Source organism: Schistocerca gregaria, chromosome 2, assembly GCF_023897955.1.
Source record: "Schistocerca gregaria isolate iqSchGreg1 chromosome 2, iqSchGreg1.2, whole genome shotgun sequence".
NCBI classification, from domain to species: domain Eukaryota; kingdom Metazoa; phylum Arthropoda; class Insecta; order Orthoptera; family Acrididae; genus Schistocerca; species Schistocerca gregaria.
This window is the reverse complement of record NC_064921.1, coordinates 1,055,002,065-1,055,024,401: the sequence shown is the minus strand read 5'-3', so window position 1 is coordinate 1,055,024,401 and position 22,337 is coordinate 1,055,002,065. Positions and strand designations below refer to the sequence as shown.

Sequence of the window (22,337 nt, the reverse complement as noted above, 5' to 3'; positions counted from 1 at the left end):
TGGGGAATGGCATTCCATTCTTCACGGAGTGGTGCACTGAGAAGAGGTATTGATGTCAGTCGGTAAGGTCTGGCACGAAGTGGCGTTGCAAAACATCCCAAAGGTGTTCTGTAGGTTTCAGGTCAGGACTCTGTGCAGGTCAGTCCGTTACAGGGATGTTAGTAAAATGTTTGTCGTGTAACGAATCCGCCACATGCTGTACATTATGAACAGGTGCTCGATCGTGTCGAGACATGCAATCGCCATCCCTGAATTGCTCTTCAACAGCGGGAAGCAAGTAGGTGCTTAAAACGTCAATGTAGACCTGTGCTGTAATAGTGCCACGCAAAACAATAAGAGGTGCGTGCCTCCACCATGAAAAACACGACTACACCATAACACCAACGCCTTCGAATTTTACTGTTGGCACTACACACGCTGACAGGTGACGTTCACCGGGCATTCGCCATACCCACACACTGCCATCGGATCGCCACATTGTGTACCGTGATTCGCCACACAACGTTTTCCCACTGTTCAGTCGCCCAATGTTTACGCTCCTTACACCAAGCGAGGCGTCGTTTGGCATTTACTGGCGTGATTTGTGGCTTATGAGCAGCCATCCGACCATGAAATCCAAGTTTTCTCACCTCCCGCCTAAATGTCATAGTAGTTGCAGTAGATCCTGATGCGGTTTGGAATTCCTATGTGATGGCCTGCATAGACGTCTACCTATTACACATTACGATCCTCTTCAACTCTCGGCGGTCTTTGCAGTCAACAAACGAGATCGGCCTGAACACTTTCGTGCTGTACGTGTCCCTTCACGTTTCCTCTTCACTAACACATAGGAATCAGTGGACCTAGGGATGTTTAGGAGTGTGGTAATCTCCTACAAGCACACGACACAAGTGACACCCAATCACCTGACCACGTTCGAAGTCCGTTAGTTCCGTGGAGCCCTCCTTACTGCTCTCTCAGGATGTCTAATGACTACTGAGGTTGCTGATATGGAGTACCTGGCAGTACGTGGTAGCACAATGTACCTAATATGAAGAACGTATGTTTTGGGTGTGTCTGGATACTTTATATTCTGTAAAGCAACTTGTACCAAGCTGAACGGGACTATGTTTGCCCTCGCCTATCCACTAGAGAACCTCGTACCCCGACATTATCAGAAGAGCTGGTGGAAATTGCATTAGATGTCAAACAGTGACACAGAACAACAATGGTAGATGCAGCAGCCACAGTGTTTCAACGACTGCCTTCAGCAAAGATATGCAGTAAGTGCAGATTGTAAACGATGTATGAGCTTGTGGAGTCATACAATTCCCGTTCCTCCTGGGAGGTGAGTGACATAATATTTATATTTGTACTGGCATTTACTAGTAATAGAAAGTGAGGAGGGTGGCACGAGGTACTGAAGCCGAGAAGGCATCGGCTCAGGAGGGAATGCAGCACTTACTTGGTCAAGTCGCTCCAGTGAGCGCAGACTGTTTAGTTAGTTAATTAGTTAGTTAGTTAGCTAGCTAGGGAAATAGAGAAGTTCGAGGAGTAGAAGAGAACAACCCCCTCACTTGTCGTAGATTCTTGTACCATCACAGAAGATTCTCCTTTTCCTAGTAGATCGTGGATAGAAGTTTAGTGGATAGTCTAGACGCGGCCGCGAAATTCTGGAGATGGAATAACGAGCAATTGTTGAATATGGCTAGCTTGAAATTGAGAGGGGATCCAAGGGCATATTTTATGTGCGATGAAAAGTTGCAGAATATTCGCTCCTTCCAGGATTTGCAGGAAGAGTTACTGAAGCGCTATTGAGAGAAAGCTGCTTCTGGGTACTATGAGGAACGGCTGTCTGAAATAGCTCAGAGAGAGGAGAAAACCATACAAAATTTTATGGGTAAAATTAGCAAAACGCAAAGCTACCTACCGGGTGCCAAGTCATCACTTCCTGATGGCGTCATTCGGATGTGGTACGTAGGTGTATGGGGCCAGTGAACCACCTTCCTGGCTTTTTCCAGTTCGACAAGGCGGGATTAGGAAACTGAATATTAACATCTGCAGACTTACAAAGACTAAGCCAACAAAGTCATTCTACAGTAGGCCGTACAAAGGACTTTAGACTCCTTCTTGAGGGGTTTGCCAGTTTAACTTCCTTGTAACTTATGAGCAGAGTTACTGAAGTCGCTAAGTGAAGCGCTGGGAACTGCAACGGCTGTGTCAGGAATAGAGAAAGGAGCGCGATATTTAATACTGAAGTCACATACGGGGGCCACTTTCGGTTCCACTTCCATTTGGATGCGAAACTAAAACCGCAGCGAATATCCGGTTAAGCTTCGCGCAGTTGGTTGAGAAGTGTCTGTTGTATACCCGTTTATAACGTCACATCGCACTTTACAGTTTTGAGAGGACAATGAGCAGGTAATGATGGCTATAAAATGCACTGCGCAACAAAATCAAAGGATCACTTTTTCAAAATCCAGTAACTCTCTCCAGTTCTGAGGCACAAGTTTGAAACTTAGCTCAAAGCTTGCTACAATCTTCCTCTGTAAGAGTGAGAAAGCTTTGTGGTTGGTTGGCTGATTTTTGGGAGGGGATCAAATAGCGAGATCATCGGTCCTATCGGATTAAGGAAGAATGGGGAACGAAGTCGGCCGTGCTCTTTCAAAGGAACCATCCCGGCATTTGCCTGAAGCGATTTACGGAAATCAGGGGAAACCTAACTCAGGATAACGGGAAGCGGGTTTGAACCTCGTCTTCCCGAATGCGAGTCCAGTGACGAAAGCTGGGTGCCCCGCGTCCTCCGGGCTCGAGGGTGCTTCAAACAGCAAGATGTCGGCTCATACGCGAAATATCACAGTTCGGATGTTCATGTGAATTGTAAGGTCAGTCGATGACGTCACATTGGCACCTGATTCTAGCACTACTCTGCCAAACACCACCGTGGACGTATCACACTATGAAAATGTACCAACATCCCCTCTTATCCACATTTAAGCCCTCCTTTTTTCGCCTGCTTAGAATCGACACAAAAAGGCCTCATGTGTTGGCACAAAGTTCATCATTGAAACCACCCTTTCCCTTGGTGCGTTGATTCCCAGACATTTCGCTGTTGAAAACGGCTGTTTGCAGTGGAAGGGCAGCAGGAGGACGATAGAGGGGATCTGAATCCTTCCCGATCTTGTGACACGGCCAGGACCCCATTGGGTAGAACTGTGGCGAAATTTGGTGCCGATGTGACATCACCGACCCATGTTACAGCACCATGAACTTCTGGACTACGACGCTTTTTATCGTATGTGCTGTTTGAAGGATCGCCGAGACCCAGTCTCATTACAGTGGGAGGTTGTAGGCAACTTGGAGCCAAATTTCAAACTTATGCGTCCAATGGAAGACAATTATGAGGTTTTCAGAAGTGAGCCTTTAATTCTGTTGCACTGAGTAGTGTCTGCCATCCAATATGAATTCCCGTTGAAGTGCGTCGCCTGATTCCACGCATCCCGCACAACGTAACTTTCGTGCAGTTCTCGGCCGCAGGGGTAACGAAGACACTTCTGCAGCGTTCTCCAGGAAAAGTGCTTGAATACCCACAATACAGCTTCCCTCTCATTTTCATCTCTTCGCTCATATGAAGTGCTGGCTACGAGGACGGCATTTTGGCCCAGGCGACGAGCTGCAGACCGGCGCAGGGATCGGCGGAAATCAAAGGTCAGTAGGCTACAGCGCAACAACTAACGTCGGAGCGTCGACTGTGCAAGTGGCTGGAATATGCAGGCGAATGTCACAAGTAAAATATTTTTGATTTTCACTGTGGTTTCCATTTTGCGACCGATCACAAGATGAAAAAAATAGCTGTCGTATTGTCAGTGTGGCCAGCCTGGTGTAACTGCAGGAAGCCTCAGTGTGAGAAGGACAAACGGGCGGAATATTCACAGCAGGAGTGTCATAAGAGGTTTGCTGATGCGTAGGAGTCGTTTACAGCAGACGTAAGCACAGGAGACCCATGTGCAAAAGCAATGGCGGATTGTTGTACGGTAGGCTTTCTAAGAGGCAGAGCATGTAACGTTTTATTAGATACAGCGTCGCAGGTATGCGTGGCCTGTCAGGGTGTATTTGGCATAAGAAACTTGGACCAGCCTCTTTGTAAGCTCAGTAGATTAGGTAGAGGCAACGTTCGTTTGCTCACTTCGGAACTACTGAACTTCCGATTTGCACAGAAACATTTCTAGGCTTGTATCGAAATGCTTCCTTGAATTGGCAGCAGCTACGATGTCATTCTTGGATTTTCCGAGTAAACACAACACTAATGTCGATATTAAACGGTGCATAGTAGAGCTGGACAGTACATTGTTCCAGTACATAGTGATGGAGGAGGAAGATTTCAATAGATTTAGATATAGAGAACTGTAAGCTGGTACGGTCGGCAAATTTACCCACGCTGCAGAAGAATATGGTACCTTCGTGGGAGGTGGTAGGGAGGAAATGGAAACACTGACAGAAGAATGTGCGCAACTGTATAATCCTCATGGAACATTGGCAGCAACTTTGATAATGTAGCACAGAGTTCCCACTGGGAATGAAATGCAGGTGTGCAAGAAATCATACTGAGTTCCAGATCACCTGCAACGAGTAACCTACATCTACATTTGCAAGGCTACTCTGCAAAAGATGCTTAAGTTCCTGGCAGAGGGTTCATCGGACCAACTTCACACTAATTCCCTGTTATTCCACTCTCGAACTGCGCACGGAGAAAAAGAAAACCGAAATCTTTCCGTGCCACCTCTGACTAATTTTATAACGATGATCGTTTCTCACTATGTATATCAGCGCCAAAAAAATATTTTCGTATTGACAGAGAAAGCTGGTGATTGAAATTTCATGAGAAGGTCCCGCTGCAACGAAACATGCTTTTCTTTTAAAGATTTCCACCATAAATCCCGTATATTGTCCGTGAGACTCTGTTCCCTGTTTCTCGATCATACAAAACGTACTGCACTTCTTTGAACTTTCTCGAAGCAATCCGTTAATACAATCTGGTAAGGATCCCACACCACGCAGCAGTACTCCAAAAGAAGACGGACAAGCGTAGTGTAGACAGTCTCTTTAATACATGTGTTGCGTCTTCTAAGTGTTCTGCCAATAAAATAGTCTTTCTCAGGACTTTTCTATGTGTTCTTTCCAATTTAACTTGTTCGTAATTGTAGTTCCTAGATATTTACTTGAATTTACTGCCTTTACATTTGACTGATTTCTCATGTAACCGAAGTATATCGGATTCCTTTTAGCACTCGTGTGGATGACCTCTCATTTTTCGTTATTTAGGATCAATTGCCAACTTTCGTATCACGTAGATATCGTATCTGAATCATTTTGCAATTGTTTTTCATCTTCTGATAACTATGCTAGTCGATAAACGATAGCATTATCTGCAAACGACCTAAGACGCCTGCTCAGATTGTCTCCTAAATCGTTTATATAGATAAGGAACAGCAAGGGGCCTATATCACTAACTTGGAGAATGCGAGAAATCACTTCTGTTCTGCTCGATAACTTTCCGTCAGTTACTACGTCTGTGACCTCTGTGACAGGAAATCACGAATCCGGACGCATAACTCAGACGATTTTCCATAAGAACGCAATTTTTTCACAGGCCACTTGTTAGGTACGGTGTCAAAAGCCTTCTGGAAGCCCATAAATACGGAATCATTTTAAAATCCGTTGTCCATAACACTCAACAATTCGTGTGAATAAAAAAAAAATACTTGTACCTCACAATGACTATGTATCAATAGACCGTTCTCTTCGAGGTAATTCATAAAGCTCGAACACAGTATATGTTCCAGAATCCTGGTGCATATTGACATTTATAGTACAAGCCTGTAATTTAGTGCTCTACTCCTACTACCTTTCTTGAATACTGATGTGATCTCTGCAACTTCCCAATCTTCGGTTACGGACTGTCGGCGAAACATGATTGTTAAATATAGAGATATTACAACAGCGTACTCTGAAGGGAACCTAACTGGTACACAATGTGGACTGGAAGACTTGCATTTATTGATTTAAGCAGCGTCAATACTGCGAGGATGTCTACTTCTCTGTTACTCATGTTGGCAGTTGTTCTTGATTCGAATTCTGGAATATTTACTTCGTCTTCTTTGGTCATAAAAGAAATTATTCAGATAGTGAAGGGAGACGAAAATTTAATAGTAATGGGTGACTGGAATTCGAGTGTAGGAAAAGGGAGAGAAGGAAACATAGTAGGTGAATATGGATTGGGGCTAAGAAATGAAAGAGGAAGCCGCCTAGTAGAATTTTGTACAGAGCACAACTTAGTCATAGGTAACACTTGGTTTAAGAATCATGAAAGAAGGTTGTATACGTGGAAGAACCCTGGAGATACTAAAAGGTATCAGATAGATTATATAATGGTAAGACAGAGATTTAGAAACCAGGTTTTAAATTGTAAGACATTTCCAGGGGCAGATGTGGACTCTGACCACAATCTATTGGTTATGACCTGTAGATTAAAACTGAAGAAACTGCAAAAATGTGGGAAATTAAGGAGATGGGACCTGGATAAACTGAAAGAACCAGAGGTTGTACAGAGTTTCAGGGAGAGCATAAGGGAACAATTGACAGGAATAGGGGAAAGAAATACAGTAGAAGAAGAATGGGTAGCTCTGAGGGATGAAGTAGTGAAGGCAGCAGAGGATAAAGTAGGTAAAAAGATGAGGGCTGCTAGAAATCCTTGGGTAACAGAAGAAATATTGAATTTAATTGATGAAAGGAGAAAATATAAAAATGCAGTAAATGAAGCAGGCAAAAAGGAATACAAACGTCTCAAAAATGAGATCGAGAGGAAGTGCAAAATGGCTAAACAGGGATGGCTAGAGGATAAATGTAAGGATGTAGAGGCTTATCTCACTAGGGGTAAGATAGATACTGCCTACAGGAAAATTAAAGAGACCTTTGGAGAGAAGAGAACCACGTGTATGAATATCAAGAGCTCAGATGGCAACCCAGTTCTAAGCAAAGAAGGGAAGGCAGAAAGGTGGAAGGAGTATATAGAAGGTTTATACAAGGGTGATGTACTTGAGGACAATATTATGGAAATGGAAGAGGATGTAGATGAAGACGAAATGGGTGATACGATATTGCGTGAAGAGTTTGACAGAGCACTGAAAGACCTGAGTCGGAACAAGGCCCCCGGAGTAGACAACATTCCATTAGAACTACTGACGGCCTTGGGAGAGCCAGTCATGACAAAACTCTACCAGCTGGTGAGCAAGATGTACGAGACAGGCCAAATACCCTCAGACTTCAAGAAGAATATAATAATTCCAATCCCAAAGAAAGCAGGTGCTGACAGATGTGAAAATTACCGAACTATCAGTTTAATAAGTCACAGCTGCAAAATACTAACGCGAATTCTTTACAGACGAATGGAAAAACTGATAGATGCGGACCTCGGGGAGGATCAGTTTGGATTCCGTCGAAATGTTGGAACACGTGAGGCAATACTGACCTTACGACTTATCTTAGAAGAAAGATTAAGAAAAGGCAAACCTACGTTTCTAGCATTTGTAGACTTAGAGAAAGCTTTTGACAATGTTGACTGGAATACTCTTTTTCAAATTCTAAAGGTGGCAGGGGTAAAATACAGGGAGCGAAAGGCTATTTACAATTTGTACAGAAACCAGATGGCAGTCATAAGAGTCGAGGGGCATGAAAGGGAAGCAGTGGTTGGGAAAGGAGTGAGACAGGGTTGTAGCCTCTCCCCGATGTTATTCAATCTGTATATTGAGCAAGCAGTAAAGGAAACAAAAGAAAAATTTGGAGTAGGTATTAAAATTCATGGAGACGAAGTAAAAACTTTGAGGTTCGCCGATGACATTGTAATTCTGTCAGAGACGGCAAAGGACTTGGAAGAGCAGTTGAACGGAATGGACAGTGTCTTGAAAGGAGGATATAAGATGAACATTAACAAAAGCAAAACGAGGATAATGGAATGTAGTCCAATTAAATCGGGTGATGCTGAGGGAATTAGATTAGGAAATGAGACACTTAAAGTAGTAAAGGAGTTTTGCTATTTGGGGAGCAAAATAACTGATGATGGTCGAAGTAGAGAGGATATAAAATGTAGACTGGCAATGGCAAGGAAAGCGTTTCTGAAGAAGAGAAATTTGTTAACATCGAATATAGATTTAAGTGTCAGGAAGTTATTTCTGAAAATATTTGTTTGGAGTGTAGCCATGTATGGAAGTGAAACATGGACGATAACTAGTTTGGACAAGAAGAGAATAGAAGCTTTCGAAATGTGGTGCTACAGAAGAATACTGAAGATAAGGTGGATAGATCACGTAACTAATGAGGAGGTATTGAATAGGATTGGGGAGAAGAGAAGTTTGTGGCACAACTTGACTAGAAGAAGGGATCGGTTGGTAGGACATGTTTTGAGGCATCAAGGGATCACAAATTTAGCATTGGAGGGCAGTGTGGAGGGTAAAAATCGTAGAGGGAGACCGAGAGATGAGTACACTAAGCAGATTCAGAAGGATGTAGGTTGCAGTAGGTACTGGGAGATGAAGAAGCTTGCACAGGATAGAGTAGCATGGAGAGCTGCATCAAACCAGTCTCAGGACTGAAGACCACAACAACAACAACAACTTCTTTGGTCAAGGAATTTCGGAACGCTGTGTTTAGTAACTCTGCTTTAGCTGCTCTGTCATCTATGTATTTCAGTTGCTACCACAGAAATTGTGTCTTGCCGCTAGCCTAGTTTACATAAGATCAGAATATCTTAGAATTTTTTGTCGGGTTATTTTGGACAACTGGAATAAATTAACTCAGACGATACAATTGCTGAAAGATTTGACCTCTACCCATAATTACTTACAGGAACAATCTGCTTCAATTTCGCTACAAGGCAGACTACTTCTGACAGCAGGAAAAACGCTCTTCCAACTGTATTTAGCCTATCCTTTCTGAACACCATTAGATCGTAAGCAAAAATTTCGGCTTAATTACCTCCGGCTGTAGCCAGCTTTTAGTGCCTAAAACGGTTTGAGCATCAGTGCTTTTATTTGCGCTTGGAGCTGTGATACCTTTCCAACACAGCTACGACAATTTACATCTACATCTACATTTATACTCCGCAAGCCACTCAACGGTGTGTGGCGGAGGGCACTTTACGTGCCACTGTCATTGCCTCTCTTTCCTGTTCCAGTCGCGTATGGTTCGCGGGAAGAACGACCGTCTGAAAGCCTCCGTGCGTCCTCTAATCTCTGTAATTTTACATTCGTGATGTCCTCGGGAGGTATAAGTAGGGGGAAGCAATATATTCAATACCTCATCCAGAAACGCACCCTCTCGAAACCTGGCGAGCAAGCTACACCGCGACGCAGAGCGCCTCTCTTGCAGAGTCTGCCACTTGAGTTTGTTAAACATCTCCGTAACGCTATCACAGTTACCCAATAATCCTGTGACGAAACGCGCCACTCTTCTTTGGATCTTCTCTATCTCCTCCGTCAACCCGATCTGGTACGGATCCCACACTGATGAGCAATACTCAACTATAGGTCGAACGAGTGTTTTGTAAGCCACCTCCTTTGTTGATGGACTACATTTTCTAAGGACTCTCCCAATGAATCTCAACTTGGTACCCGCCTTACCAACAATTAATTTTATATGATCATTCCACTTCAAATCGTTCCGCACGCACACTCCCAGATATTTTACAGAAGTAACTGCTACCAGTGTTTGTTTCGCTATCATAATCATACAATAAAGGATCCTTCTTTCTATGTATTCGCAATACATTACATTTGTCTATGTTAGGGGTCAGTTGCCACTCCCTGCACCAAGTGCCTATCCGCTGCAGATCTTCCTGCATTTCGCTACAATTTTCTAATGCTGCAACTTCTCTGTATACTACAGCATCATCCGCGAAACGTCCGACACTATCTACTAGGTCATTTATATATATTGTGAAAGGAAATGGTCCCACAACACTCCCCTGTGGCACATCAGAGGTTACTTTAACGTCTGTAGACGTCTTTCCATTGATAACAACATGCTGTTTTCTGTTTGCTAAAAACTCTTCAATCCAGCCACACAGCTGGTCTGATATTCCGTAGGCTCTAACTTTGTTTATCAGGCAACAGTGCGGAACTGTATCGAACGCCTTCCTGAAATCAAGGAAAATAGGATCTACCTGGGAGCCTGTATGTACTATTTTCTGGGACTCATGCACAAATAAAGCGAGTTGGGTCTCACACTATCGCTATTTCCGGAATCCATGTTGATTCCAACAGAGTAGATTCTGGGTTTCCAAAAGCGACATGTTACTCGAGCAAAAACCATGTTCTAAAATTCTAGAATAGATCGACGTCAGAGATATAGGTCTATAGTTTTGCGCATCTGCTCGACGACCCTTCTTGAAGACTGGGACTACCTGTGCTCTTTTCCAATCATTTGGAAGCTTCCGTTCCTCTAGAGACCTGCGGTACACGGCTGTTTAAAGGGGGGCAAGTTCTTTCGCGTACTCTGTGTAGAATCGAATTGGTATCCCGTCAGGTCCAGTGGACTTTCCTCTGTTGAGTGATTCCAGTTGCTTTTCTATTCGTTGGACACTTATTTCGATTAGAACTGTTATATCGATAGATTCTAGATTTACGTTCTTCATATGTTCGGCCAGCACTTTTTCATTGATTGAGACTGAAGCCTTCTTGTGTTTTCCCGAGTCCCTGTAACCAACCCCCCCCCCCCCCCCTCCAGTCCAAGCCACACACCCCTGCTATCCGTGTAGTCGCCTCCTGCCTGTAGCGGACTCCTGACCCATTCAGCAGAACCCAAAACCTGACCACCCTATGCCACAAGTCGAGGACTCTCCAACCTACACGTTCTCAGAACCATCTGAGCCTCTGATTCAGCCGCTCCACTCGGCTCTATACCAGAAATACGCAATCGGTCCTGTCGACTATGATGCAAATGGTGACCTCCATTTTCATCTCGCAAGCAAGAATGGGAGCCTTTACCACTTGAAATATCCGCTTGAAACCAGAGGTAATCTCCTGCTCCAAATCGACACACTTCATTAGTACCGATGTGAGCCACCACGTGCAGTTGGCTGAACCCTGTGGTCTTCATGGTATCCAGAAGGATTCATGCCATGTCTGAGATGAGTGCACCTGTTACGCACAAGGAGTGCACACTGACTTTCTTCCCTTTCCTGGCAGCCACGACCCTAAGGTGCGACATAACACGCCTGACATCAGAATTTTTGACTACCAATAGTCCCACCCTCTGTGACTGGCCAGATCTCGTAGGCAGAAAAGTTTCCTCTCACAGGACAAGCGACTGCATCTGGCTGAGGTACACCTGGCACCTGGACCTTGTTTTTCAGACTAACTGGTGATGTCTTACATCTGCACATAGCAGTCACAGTTCTTACCCATGCTAAAGACGGTGAAAAATTACACTACAAACAAACGACTGTCGACATGTACTGCGGAATTCTACTGTAGACACTAACAAAGACGCAAGAACTATCCGTAGTAAGAAATGCGTTAAACGTCCAAGATGTTTTACAGTGTCTAGTAAATTAGACTAACATGGTGAAATTTAAAAGCTAACCAACCAAATCATACAGGTGAGACTATAATTCTCTCCTGATTAGGTATTCCTAAAATGTCACAAAATCGATTACTTCCCTGTTGCTGTTGTTTCTTGGCTTGTGGGTCCTGCCTGTAGCATTTGTATATCAATAGCTCCGTAACAGGATTATAGAAAGAAAGTACACGCCTCTGCGGGCCACTAGCGCTATTTGTGCCCTACAAAAGCGCAGATGGGTGTAACGCGTATCAGTTTTGAGAGTATTTGTGAGAATAATGTGAAATGATTTTTTACTTCTTATGCGCTATAGTTTTGCGCTCTTCCAAGTAAAACTGATGATACTCGTGTTTGTGACCTGAGGCCAGCATTCAGAATCTATTATTGCTATAATATTCAAGAAATGGTAAGTACAATAAACGAACTATTATCAGCTGACGTTTAGGACTTTCTCAGTAACAGTTCACTTCACTAATCACCATTTGCAGAAGAAAGGAGATAGCATATCACGTTCTACATTAGAAAAATGTAGTTGACATTGTTGACTGAGTAACATACATTTTTATTATTTTCTATTTAAAGTCACACATTATCACTGCCTGTCAAGCATTTCCATCACAGAGCTACAACGCATACAACGAGGCCCTCAACAAACTCCATAGGACAAGGAAAAAAAATTAAAATTCAACAAAAGTGCCAACTTTTGATTAATTTTCAAAGACACAAGTATATTATCATAAATACGAAACCTTCTTAGGGTTTTTGATGAGGGCAAGGAATAAGGAGAGGAACCTTAATTCTAAAAATGGTTTATAGATTAATGTATATACGTTTACATACGGAACAGTTCTTTCTTTAATTCATAGCTTAAATTTAACTTGAAATTTATATCAGTGTACGAATAATCTAATGATTTCTGCAGCCAGTAAAGTGATAAAAAATGTACACATTTTTTCTATTATCTCTTGTATGGTCTTAATAATTATTTCTATCTTTCCTTATTAATATGCTTGCACCGGTCAAAGACCAACTAGGGCTACAAGCACCTGGTGCCTACAGCATCAGTTATGAGTGTGACGTGCAGTACATCGGCCAGAGGCACCGATGCATCTCGTAGTGCCATTCAGAACATGTGAGGAACGTTTGCCTGGTCCCAATAGACAAGTCTGCATTGGAAGTGACGTACCACACCAAGTGTTTCTAGGATTCAGTCATCAAAGAGCGCTTGCTGAACCTGTCGACCAGGACAGTGGTAGCCAACTGAACTGCACATAGGATGTGTGCAACGCAAAGAACTGAAAGCAGCAGAGGTAATGGGCGGAACAGGCAGGTAGCACCAGATTCCGACGTCCAGACCTCCTTTCGCCTTACCCTGAGTGTCCCCTTACCATGGCCAAGATATCTCTTTCGGAGGCAAGTGATTGTCCCACGTGTTGGGTCCTCGGCAGAGGAGTCTGCGATCAGGCAACTATAATTGGTCCAACCGGATATGAAACTCACACTTCACTTGAAGATGACAAGTAGGAAACTCAACGATAACACAGTGCCAAGACTTGACCGATAAAGCCGAGAAGATCTCATTGCCAGTCACTGTGGCTGAGCGGTTCTAGGCGCTTCGGTCCGGAACCGTGTTGCTGCTACAGTCGCAGGTTAAAATCCTGCCTCGGGCGTAGATGTGTGTTGATGTCCTCAGGTTAGTTAGATTTGACTAGTTGTAGGGGACTGATGGCCTCAGATATTAAGACCCATAGTGCTTAGAGCCATTGAACCAGATTTCAGCGATGAAATCCGCCGAGACTGTTTGTTCCAAAAATTTCTATGTGTCTGAAAAGGAAAGATTACAAGCAAAGTGTATTCCCATTTCTGTATTGTGGGTGTGAGGTATCGACTTGTAATGTGAAAAACAGTCAAAAAACAATTTTCTTTCAGTGAACAACGGAGAGATCATTGGTGGAAATTCCTAGAAGACAGTAGAAAACAAAGATATGATCCAGTGAGGTAACAGGTGAGGGTGAAGGGCTTATTTTTCATGACAATTTCTTTAACTCTGGATTCGTTCACGCCAGTCATTCTAGGTCTCACAATTTTCACAAGTATTGGCGTACTTCAGTCAGCGCTTTCGTGCATCAAAGTAGTAAGGAAGACTAGTATTCGGAGTGTCCAAGCTTGAACAAGAGACTAGCTACCACGTATGTTGTAAGCATGTAAACTGAAAACGACACTGTTTTTTTTATCACAGCGACCACTCTGCAGACCACGTGATCTCGACACTTGACGTGACGTGGCAGAGGAGAGTGGGGATCTGTACCCTAGCCTACTGCACGTAAGTACCACCACCAGTTTTGTAAGCGAGTTAATGGTTTTCTGCAGAAATCACTGCCAACAGCCATTGGAAATTACTGTTCTCACACTGTCGAAGTTAGAGCAATAGCTTGGATTGGACAAGTGTTATAAGGAACAGTACACTTTAAAAGAACCATATCAGCATTCATCTGAACTGATTCAGAGAAGTACGGAACCAGATACATGCGTGGGTACATGCATGCTGACAGTCCAGAGCCTGAAGCTCTGGGCCGTCTCTCTTTGGGCTAAAATCAGAGTACACCTGTCTACAGGGATTGAAGGGATTGAAGGAATTTTGTTTGACATGCAGAAGACTGTCACTGAGATGTTGAAATAACTGAATTGGTAGGCTCTTGAAGACAGACGTAAACTATCCCAATATCTAGTGATAAAGCTTCAAGAACCGGCTTTAAATAGCGACTTTAGGAATATACTACAATCCCACTCTTACGGCACCCGTAGGGATCATGAGAATAAGATTAATTAGAGCATGCACAGAGGGATTTAAAAAATAATTCTTCCACGCTCCTTAGGTGAATGGAGCCGGAGCAAGTCCTAATACAACAGGTACACTGAAGAGCCAAAGAGACTGCCTAATATCGTGTAACGACCCAGAAGTGCCTCAACAAGACGCGACATGGACTCGACTCTCGTCTGAAGTAGTTCTGGGGGGTGGTAGCGTGGGTGGGGGGGGGGGGGGGGGGGCTGGCGAATGATACCATGAATCCTCCGGCGATCTCCATAAATCCCTAAGAGTACGAGGGGGTGGAGTTCTCTTCTGAGCAGAACGTTGCAAGGCATCCCAAATTTGCTCAATTATGTTAATGTCTGGGGAGTTTGGTGAACAGCGGAAGTGTTTAAACTGAGAAGAGTGTTCCTGGAGCCACTCTGTAGCAATTATTAACGTGTGGAGTGTCGCATTCCTGCTAGAATTGTCGAAGTCCGTCGGAATGCACAACGGACATGAATGGATGCACGTGATCAGACAGGATGCTTACGTACATGTCACCTGTCAGAGTCTTATCTAGGAGTATCAGGGGTCCATATCACTCCTACTGCAAACACAACACACCATTACAAAGCCTTCACCAGCTTCAACAGTCGCCTGCTGACATGCAGGGTCCATGGATTCATGAAGTTGTCTCCATACCCGTACACGTCCATCCACTCGATACAATTTAAACGAGACTCGTTCTACTAGGCAACTTGTTTCCAGTTATCAACAGTCCAATGTTGGAGTTGACGGGGCCCGGGAGAGGTGTAAAATTTTGTGTCGTGCAGCCATCAAGGGTACACCAGTGGGTCTTCGGCACCGAAATCCCACGTCGACGATGTTTCGTTGATTGGTTCGCAAGCTGACACTTGTTGATGGCCCAGCACTAAAATCTGCAGCAATTTGTGGAAGGGTTGCACTTCTGTCACACTGAATGATTTCCTTCAGTCGTCGTTGGTCCTGTTCTTGAAGGATCTTTTTCCGGACGCAGCGATGTCGGAGATCAGATGTTTTACCGTGGTCCTGATGTTCACGGCACACTCGTGGAATGGTGGTACGGGAAGATCCCCACTTCATCGCTACCTCAGAGATGCTGTGATCCATTGCTCGTGCCCGGACCGTAACACCACGTTCAAACTCACTTAAATCTTATTGCCTGCCGTTGTAGCAGCAGTAACCGATTTAAGAACTGCACCAGACACTAGTTGTCTTATATAGGCATTGCCGAAAGCAGCGCCGTATTCTGACTGTTTACATATCTATGTTTTTGAATACTCATGCCTATACCAGTGTCTTTGGCGCTTCAGGGTAGAAGAGGCAGTGAGGTCAGATCGCGAAATCCCGAAGATTGGCCAAAATTTACAGACGAGTGAAATTTGGCACGGACTTCAATGCGAGATGCCTTTAATAGGTTGCACAACGAAACATTGTCTCGAAATTTGGTAGAAAATCCGAAGAAATTCTGGTCATATGTAAAGTACACAAGCAGCAAGACGCAGTCAATACCTTATCTGCACAGTGCCGATGGTACTGTTATCGACGGCAGTCACTCTAAAGTGGAGTTATTGAACGCAGTTTTCCGAAATTCCTTCAAGAGGGAAGACGAATGGAATATTCCGGAATTTGAAACACGAACAGCTGCTAGCATGAGTTTCTTAGAAGTAGATACCTTAGGGGTTGCGAAGCAACTCAAATCGCTTGATACGGGCAAGTCTTTAGGTCCAGATTGTATACCGATTAGGTTCCTTTCAGATTACGCTGAAACAGTAGTTCCCTACCTAGCAGTCATATACAACCGATAGATCTGCACCTACAGATTGGAAAATTGCGCAGGTCGCACCAGTGTTTAAAAAGGGTAGTAGGAGTAATCCATCTAACTACAGACCTATGTCATTGACGTCAGTTTGCAGTAGGGTTTATAAATCACCTCGAAGGGAACGATCTATTGATATGCAATCAGAGTGGTTTCAGAAAACAACGCTCTTGTGCAACGCAGCTAGCTCTTTATTCGCACGAAGTAATGGCCGCTATCGACAGGGGATCTCAAGTTGATTCCGTATTTCTAGATTTCCGGAAAGTTTTTGAAACCGTTCCTCACAAGCGACTTCTAATCAAGCTGCGGGACTGTGGGGTATCGTCTCAGTTGTGCGACTGGATTCGTGATTTACTGTCAGGAAGGTCGCAGTTCATAGTAATAGACGGCAAATCATAGAGTAAAACTGAAGTGATATCAGGTGTTCCCCAGGGTAGCGTCCTGGGACCTCTGCTGTTCCTGATCTATATAAATGACCTGGGTGACAATCTGAGCAGTTCTCTTAGGTTGTTCGCAGATGATGCTGTAATTTACCGTCTAGTAACTTCAACCGAAGACCAGTATCAGTTGCAAAGCGATTTAGAAAAGATTGCTGTATGGTGTGGAAGGTGGCAGTCGACGCTAAATAACGAAAAGTGTGAGGTGATCCACATGAGTGCCAAAAGAAATACGTTGGAATTCGATTACTCGATAAATAGTACAATTCTCGAGCCTGTCAATTCAACTAAGTACCTGGGTGTTAAAACTACGAACAATTTCAGTCGGAAAGACCACATAGATAATATTGTGGGGAAGGCTAGCCAAAGGTTGCGTTTCATTGGCAGGACACTTAGAAGATGCAACAAGTCCATTAAAGAGACAGCTCACACTACACTAGTTCGTCCTCTGTTAGAATATTGCTGCGCGGTGTGGGATCCTTACCAGGTGGGATTGACGGACGACATCGAAAGGGTGCAAAAAAGGGCAGCTCGTTTTGTATTATCGCGTTATAGGGGAGAGAGTGTGGCAGATATGATACGAGAGTTGGGATGGAAGTCATTAAAGCAAAGACGTTTTTCGTCGCGGCGAGATCTATTTACGAAATTTCAGTCACCAACTTTCTCATCCGAATACGAAAATATTTTGTTGAGTCCAACATACATAGGTAGGAATGATCATCAAAATAAAATAAGAGAAATCAGAGCTGGAACAGAAAGGTTTAGGTGTTCGTTTTTCCCGCGCGCTGTTCGGGAGTAGAATGGTAGAGAGATAGTATGACTGTGGTTCGATGAACCCTCTGCCAAGCACTTAAATGTGAATTCCAGAGTAATCATGCAGATGTAGATGTAGATGTAGGTAAGTAACACACTATCTCGACTGCAGAGCTGCTTGTCGTGGAATAGAGAATCAGGATAATATTATTTGTTGATGGCATAGCAGTAATTTGTGAAAGTGACTGAACTGCCCAAGATTCTTAATGAAACAGCATATGTACTAGCTGGTGGCCGTAAAGTGCCAATAAACGCAAAGGAAACTTTGATTGTGGAATGTACAACAGACGGACAATATGCAGGATTAAATGTTAAACTTGGACAAGAAGCTCTTGAAGGGGTGAATAAATTTTGTTAACTCAGAGACAGAAAAATGCAAGGAAGTCGTAGCAGAGAGCATGGCGCAAGGAAAAAGGGCTTTTTATAAAACGAAACACCTACCAACATAAAAATATAAAGTATGAGACCAGAAAAAATTACTCGAAAAATTATGTTAGGAGCACTGCTCTATAAGGGTGCGGAACATGGACAGTGGGTAAGACAGATATGAAACAACTGTAAGGTTTTTAAATGTGGTGTTACACGAGACAGTCGAAGATTAGATAGAGAGGGTGATTAAGGGTGAAGATGTCCTGGCAGCGAGTGATACAGAGATGCTATAGTGAAGAGCAAGCGAGCATTTCACAACGTTGGAAAGCAGTCAGTGAGACTGGCTGAAAGTATGCTAGTTCGATAACGAACCGACCTAAGCGCGAGAGGTCTCGCGCCCGGCTAGCCGCGCCGTCTAACGAGCTGCTTCCGGGGGGGGGGGGGGGGGGGGGGCGAGGTCCGGTGAGCCGGCCAGCCTGTGGATGCACAACGGTGTGGGGCGGCGGTGGGGTGGGCGGACTGCTGAGGCGTGTTGTGGGATGGTGAACCACTGAGGGGTACGGCGGGACGGAGCCTATCTGTCGTTTCTAGGTCTCCGGTTTAATACAATACAGTAGTTTTGAGAGCGTACGTATCTGAGATAAGAATCTTAAATGCCAGGGACCACTGAAATTTTTGTGAACACTACTAATTTTTTGTTTATCAGATATAAATTATTAGAATCCACTTTTAACACAATAAGTACTAGGTGCAGTCTAAGAGTCACAAACGATTCTTTACTATTGTTAAACTATACGGTAAACTGATGGTAATAAGAAACAAATTATGGTTAAAACTATACTGATGAAATAGAAATCCTTCCAATGTCGTACGAAGTCTCTTCGTGATTCCTGTTGCGCACCAAGCAATTCAGTCGGTATGAGACAGATGAATACCCAGAGATCTCAAGGAAAATGTAGTAATTCCAGTTCCAAAGAAAGCAGATGCTGACAGGTGTGGAAATTAACAAACTATCAGTTTAATAAGTCATTGTTGCTAAGTACTAACACAAATTCTTGACAGAAGAATGGAAAAACTGGTAGAAACCAATCTCGGGAAAGATAAGTTTGAATTCCGGAGAAATGTAGGCACACGAAGAGGCAATACTGGTCAATACTGAGCGTAGGACTTCTTATAGAAGATAGGTTAAAGAAAGGCAAACCTACATTTATGGCATTTGCAGACTTAGAGAAAGCTTTTGATAATGCTGACTGGAATATTCTCTTTGAAATACTGAGAGTAGTAGGGGTAAAAATTAGGGAACGAAAGGTTATTTACGACTTGTTCAGAAGCCAATTGGCAGTTATAACAGTCGAGGGGCATGAAAGAGAAGCAGCGATTGAGAAGGGAGTTAGACAGGATGCAGCCTATCCCCTGCGTTATTGAATCTGTACAAGGAGCAGACAGTAGAGGAAAGCGAAGAGAAACTTGAAGAAGGAATTTAAGTTCAGGGAACAGAAATGATATCTTCACGTTTTCCGATGATATTGTACCTCTGTCACGGGCGCGGGACTGGGAAGAGCAGTTGAACGGAATGGAAAGTATCTAGAAATGAGGATATAAAATAAACATATGACATATGGCATATGACATAGATGGTGACCTGGAAAAGATAGCCACTCAGACTGGCAACACGAATGTGCATTTTGTGGCACTGTTTCAGCGTCACGATCGGCCTCATCTTAATACAGCCGTCAAGCGCAATAACATAAGACTTGCGGGTGCGCTGATGAAAGAAGGCATGAGTCACATTTCAGTGGTGTCGGTGGAGTCTATCCGCAGGACGGGTTTCACTAAACATGGCCTGCACCTCAACAGGTATGGAAAGGGGAGGTTGGCAAAGCTTATAGGTGACAGCATAGGTGGGGGTGGTGGGATCACTCATGGGAAAATTCCGGTAGTTGTGGGTGTTAGAGCCGTACCTTTTTTAGCTTGAAGTCAGCTGATAGGTATTCCTGCTTAAGGGAGGTCTCTCTAACGAAGAAACCACTTTCGACAAAGCTTAGGTATCCGATTAATGAGGGAATTAGTATATTTCATCAAAATATACTAGGTATTAGAGATAAAGTTAGTGACCTGCTTATAGATGTTGACTCTGAAATTATTGGTATATCTGAACACTTCTTAAATAAGGAGATAATTCAGAGGCTTCCTTTACCAGGATACAGGTTGGCTGGCAGCTTTTCTAGGAGCTCTTTGCGGTGTGTGGGAGTAGCCATGCATGTGAGAAACGGTATCCCATTTGATTCAATTGATATTTCAAAGTGCTGCACTGAAAAGGTGTTTGAATTTTGTGCAGGTGTGGTTAAATTTAGTGGAGCTAAACTTCTAACTGTTATTATTTATAGAACCCCAGACTCCGATTTCGCAACATGTTTGCTAAAGCTCGAGAAGGTTCTTGGTTCACTTTATAGGAAATACAAAAAGTTAGTTATATGTGGTGACTTCAGTATTAATTGTATAAGTGATTGTGCAAGGAAAAGGATGCTGGTAGACCTCCTTAATTCATATGATCTTATGCAAACCGTATTCTTTCCAACGAGAGAGCAAGGGAACAGTAGAAAAACGATAGACAACATTTTTGTTCGTTCCTCATTACTAGAAGGGCATTCTGTTAGCAAAAAGGTGAATGGCCTTTCAGATCATGAAGCACAAATTTTAACTCTAAAAGTTTTCTGTGCTGCAACACATGTTAAATATAGTTATCAACTTTTTAGGAAAGCTCTTCCAGTTGCTGTAGAGACCTTTCAAAACTTTATCAAGGAACAAAAGTGGCAAGATGTTTATAGTGCTGATACAGTAGACGAGAAATATAATGCTTTCATCAAGACTTTTCTCGTGCTCTTTGAAAGCTGCTTTCTGTTAGAACGTTCAGATCAGGGTACTAGCACAAACAGACATCCTGGGTGGCTGGCTAAAGGGATAAGAATATCTTATAGAACATAGTGGCAATTATATCAAAACGTTAGAAACAGTCACAATCTAAATGCAGCAGTATTGTAAGGTGCTTAAAAAAGTTATTAGGAACGCAAAAAGTATGTGGTATGCAGATAGAATAGCTAAGTCTCAGGATAAAATTAGAAGCATATGGTCAGTCATAAAGGAAGTGGCTGGTCTGCAGAGACAGGTCGAGGATATAGAATCAGTGTGTAGTAGGAATGTCCGTGTTACTGATAAGTCGCATTTTTGAACAGTATTTAATAATCACTTTCTGAATATAGTAGGTGAACTAAATAGGAACCTAGTCCCAACAGGGAATCATATAGCGCTCGTAGAAAAAAGTATTCTGAGACTGTTACCTGAAATGCTCCTCCATGATACTGACAAGAGGGAGATTGAGTTAATAATTAAATCACTTAAGACCAAGAACTCTCATGAATATGACGGGGTATCTAGCAGAATACTGAAGTATTGTTCTATGTATGGTAGCCCATTACTTAGCCATATCTGTAACTTTTCCTTTAGGAGTGGTCGGTTTCCTGACCAATTAAAGTACTCGGTGGTGAAGCCACGTTATAAAAAGGGAGATAGGGATAATGTTGACAATTACAGACCTATTTCTATGCCATCGGTGTTTGCAAAAGTTATCGAGAAGGTTGTATATAGAACGTTACTGGAGCACTTAAATTCACATAATTTGCTGTCAAATGTTCAGTTTGGTTTTAGAAATGGTTTAACAACTGAAAATGCTATATTCTCTTTTCTCTGTGAGGTTTTGGACGGATTAAATAAAAGGTTACGAACGTTAGGTGTTTTCTTTGATTTGTTGTTGTTGTTGTGGTCTTCAGTCCAGAAACTGGTTTGATGCAGCTCTCCATGCTACTCTATCCTGTGCAAGCTTCTTCATCTCCCAGTACCTACTGCAACCTACATCCTTCTGAATCTGCTTAGAGTAGTCATCTCTTGGTCTCTCTCTACGATTTTTGCCCTCTACGCTGCCCTCCAATACTAAATTGGTGATCCCTTGATGCCTCAGAACATGTCCTACCAACCGATCCCTTCTTCTGGTCAAGTTGTGCCACAACCTTCTCTTCTCCCCAATCCGCTTCAATACTTCCTCATTAGTTATGTGATCTACCCATCTAATCTTCAGCATTCTTATGTAGCACCACATTTCGAAAGCTTTTATTCTCTTCTTGTCCAAACTATTTATCGTCCATGTTTCACTTCCATACATGGCTACACTCCATACAAATACTTTCAGAAATGACTTCCTGACACTTAAATCTATACTCGATGTTAACAAACTTCTCTTCTTCAGAAACGCTTTCCTTGCCATTGCCAGTCTACATTTTATATCCTCTCTACTTCGACCATCATCTGTTATTTTACTTCCTAAATAGCAAAACTCCTTTACTACTTTGTCTCATTTCCTAATCTATTTCCCTCAACCTCACCCGACTTAATTTGACTACATTCCATTATCTTCGTTTTGCTT

General features: G+C 43.1%; 1 protein-coding gene across 4 annotated transcripts in view; it reads right to left on the bottom strand.

The window, feature by feature from the left end:
• LOC126335588 (cytochrome P450 9e2-like) overlaps positions 1 to 22,337 on the bottom strand; it is a 91,955-nt gene that overhangs the window by 34,649 nt on the left and 34,969 nt on the right. The gene's annotated exons all lie outside the window — the stretch shown is intronic.